A 4,263-nucleotide genomic window follows, 5' to 3' on the forward strand; every position below is an offset into this window, starting at 1 on the left:
TGGCGTTGCCTCTGGATGAACAGGAACCCGTGGTGTGGAGGGTTGGATGAACAGTAGACGGTGGAGGGGTGGCTGTGGAGGGGTGGTTGAATAGGACCCCGTGGTGTGGAGGGCTGGATGAACAGTAGACGATGGAGGGGTGCCCGTGGAGGGGTGGTTGAACAGTAGCCGGTGGAGTAGCATGCGGTGGAGGCTGGATGAACAGGAGCCCGTGGAGGCTGGAGGAGGTCGACGGTAGCCCGTGGAGGCTGGAGGAGGTCGACGATGGAGATGAAGAGTATCCTGTGGAGTCCCATTTTGCGGTACGCCACACCCCTCCCGATGAACAGGACCCCCGTATCGACCGTAGTGGTCCAACACAAGGTCGTTTCGTCCGTTTTGCGGTACGCCACACCCCTCCCGATCAACAGGACCCCCGTTTCGACCGTAGGAGGTCCGTTTCCTCCATTTTGCGGTACGCCACACCCCTCCCGATCAACAGGACCCCCGTTTCGATCGTAGGAGGTCCGTTTCCTCCATTTTGCGGTACGCCAGACCCCTCCCGATGAACAGGATCCCGTTTTGAACGTGGCCAGTCAAACACAAGGCCATTTCCTCCATTGTGCGGTATGCCAGGCCTCGTTTCTATTGCCTGTTCCGTCCAAGCCCTCCTGATGAACATGACCACGCATTCCGTTCCAACCCAGCCGGTTGGCTCCCCATGAACACGACGACGACGTTGTTTCTCCGTTCTGACCCAGCCATGTACGTATGCGCGAGTAGGCGTTCGAGACCCTGCCCGTATGTACGTACGTGGCCGTATTTTCTTTCTTGCACCGTCGCCGCTGTACGTACGTGTACATGCTACATGCGCGCCTCTACTACGACACGTGCACGCCTCTACATCCACCAGTATATATATACGTACACGTTCGCGACCAAAATGACAACGCTACGTACGCTTCGACCAGGTGGGTCCCGACTGTCAGGCACTTCCTTGCCTGCGAAGATCTAGCTGGTGGGTCCCAGCAGTCGGGGGGGGCGAATCGTTTTGGGTTTTCTTTTTGCCCGGATGCATTTCCTTGCGTGTGAAGATGTAGCTGGTGGGTCCCAGCAGTCAGGGGGCGAATCGTTTTTTTCGGACGCACTTCCTTGCGTGCGAAGATATAGCTGGTGGGTCGCAGCAGACAGGGGGAAACGTTTTTTTCGCGAAATATGGTGGCCCATCCGGCGGGTCCCCGCTATCTGGTCGAGGAATAATTATTTTGCGCGTAATAAGGAGGAACTTCCTTGCTGCGGTCGTGGACCCAGCTGTCAGCCTCTCCATGTACAGTCCACGTCCGATGGAAGCCATTCCTTGACCACCTTGACCACGCCGCGCCGAGAGCACCAGGGCAGTGGACGACAGCGAGGCCTAGGAAGGGGACGACGTGGAGCCGGGGAAGACACGACAGTGGATGCCCACGCGTAGAGGAGTATGAGGGTTCACTCGTTCGGCTGCGGTGTGAGGCTGCCGTCGCCGCAGAATAACAGGGGGTGTGGGTGCGTAGAGGGATGGCCTGGCCAGCGGTGGGAGTAGTAGGGGGCGGTGAGGCCTCCGCGGCATCACAGATGGCCACAGGCGGCAGGAGCAGGCGGCATGACCGGCGCTGCTTTGGGCGGCTGGAGCAAGAAGACCAGAGGTTGAAGAAGCACTACGGCCATTGGATGGACATCGTACCGTCACTAGAGCTAGAATCGTTCATATATTGACTAAAGTTAACAAAGGCCTCCATCCCAGTCAAATTAGTAGGCCCACAAGTCAGTCTCCCACCAAGGTTGGTCCCAGCTAGCAGGGGGGTATTCAGTTTTTTGTGTGTAATAAGGAGGCACTTCCGATGGGTCTGAGCTGACAGCGGGGGGGACGTTTTTTTCGCGAAATACGGTGGCCCGACCTGTGGGTCCCAGCAGTCAGGGGAAACGTTTTTTCGCGAAATACTGGTGGCCCGTCCAGTGGGTCCCTGCTGTCAGGTGGAGGAATAATTATTTTCTACGTAATAAGGAGGCACTTCCTTGCGGCTGCCATGGACCCAGCTGTCAGCCTCTCCACGTACAGTACTCTTTCGATGGAAGTCGGTCGTTGACCACATTGACCATGCCTCGCCGAGAGCACCACGGCGGTGGACAACGACGAGGCCTAGGAAGGGGACGACACGGAGCCGGGGAAGACGCGGCAGCGGAAGCCCGCGCGGAGAGGAGTACGAGGGTTCACCGGTTCGGCTGCGGTGTGAGGCTGCCGTCGCCACAGAATAACAGGGGGTGTGGGTGAGTAGAGCGATGCCATGGCTAGTGGTAAGAGTAGTAGGGGGCGCTAAGGCCTGCGTAGCAGCACAGCCGGCCACGAGAGGCGGGAGCAGGCGGTCCCGCCGGCGCTGCTTTGGCGGCTGGAGCAAGAAGATCAAAGATTGAAGAAACACGACGGCCGTTGGATTGACATCCGACGGTTACGTCCGCTAGAATTGTTTGTTGATGTAGTATATAATAACTAAAAAAATCTTGCATACACGTCAACTAAACAGGCGCACAAGTCAGACCACTCCCTCTTTTTTAATAATTTATATATAGCTCATGGCAACTTCTTATGCAATTTATTGCAGTCATTTTTTTGGTTGGCCAGGGCCAATTTCGCATATTTCTGTGGGTTCCCAACTATTTTTAACACCGAAATGTCGAGCCAGATTTAAAGTACTTTGAAGATATATTTGAATTAGGTTAATGCCCAGTGAAATAGGAATCTGAAAATGTGAAAAAAAATCAGAAATTATAAATTAATTGCCAATTTGTCATCTATTTTTATATTTACAACCCATTACATATTACTTTCAAGATTTGCAGGCGTCTTGAAAGAGTTGCAGCCCATCAGGGCGTAGAAAAATAAGTAGGCCTGGATTGGGTATTCTTCAGAAAAATAAACTGGGCTCATTTTCGCAAAGAAAAAATAGCTGGGCTGGTCACATGGTGAACATAAAATATAAGCCTGGGCTAGACGGGCCACAACCCAGTTCAAACCCTGCTCCGTCTCAACAATACCAAACAAAAAAACACTGCTCGAGTAGCTACGTCCCAGGTGTCAGCCGATCTTGTGTTGTTCTCTTGTCTATTGACTATATACGCTCACAATGTCGTGGGTCCCAGATGTCAGGAAAACACTAGGAGGAAGCATTTTATTTTTTCATACGCTGACGTGGTGGGCCCCTACTGTCATCGTCTCCTCGTACTTCTACCGATTCCTGTTGTTTGTTGACCATGTTGACAACGCGAGAGGGCGGCGCCACCGCAGCGCACCAAAGCGCGCGGAGGACGTCGGCGTTAACGATTTAGGAGATGGTGGGGCGGCGATGCGTGCGCTGAAGCGCAGCCAGCCGTGGGAGGCGGAAGCAGGCGGCCCCGCCGGCGCTGGTTTGGTTTTGGCCGCTGGAGGAAGACAGGACTGAAGAAACACGACAGACTGTAAAAGCAGCAGGAGTACTTAACAACCTTAACTGAAACCAGCAGGGGCACTTAACAACCAAAGCTGAAAGTAGTATGAGTACTTATACAGGTTCAACCGTACAAAGCACGCCTCGAATAGTGCTACTTTGCCTACAGTTAACCAAGGGTGAGGCCACCAACCCCAGGACAAGGCCTAGGCGCCAGCCCGCGCATCCACAACCTTCTGAAAGCAGCTTCATCTCGCAACATGGTCAATAAACAGGATATTTGCTTTACAGCCATGGAAAAGCATGAACATAATCTTCTGTCCAATTCTCCAAGATGGACGGGCCTTCATTATCTGAGACCACCCACAAATAAGTATCTTTTCACCTCCAAGGGGAATTGAGTAGGTCGACATAAACATCATGTTGTGACCAAGCGCAAGTCTGACCCCACCATGGTCAGGCATCTGTATAGGAACAATAGAACTCGGCAGTTCTTGTTTCAAGAAGATCACAGCTGTAAAACTGTGTATAAGCAATAGTTTATGAACAACATATATAACAGAAAACATCTCGTACCATAAGTTTGTCGACACAGTTGGACCTGTTCAACGAGTGCAGCAGTGGCACACATATCCCACGTGGCCTTCCACTATTGAAATGCCCCACAAGGACCTCAAGATAATCAATAAAAGTGTAGGAACTTGTGGATGTCGATCCAGTCAACTTCAGTGCCATTAGTAACAGCCGAGTTATTATAGAGTAACAAATGAGCAGACTGCTTAACTCTGAAAAACCTACACGTGCCACAAATTATAAGAAAATATTA

Source organism: Triticum dicoccoides, chromosome 6B (assembly GCF_002162155.2).
Source record: "Triticum dicoccoides isolate Atlit2015 ecotype Zavitan chromosome 6B, WEW_v2.0, whole genome shotgun sequence".
Lineage (NCBI taxonomy): Eukaryota > Viridiplantae > Streptophyta > Magnoliopsida > Poales > Poaceae > Triticum > Triticum dicoccoides.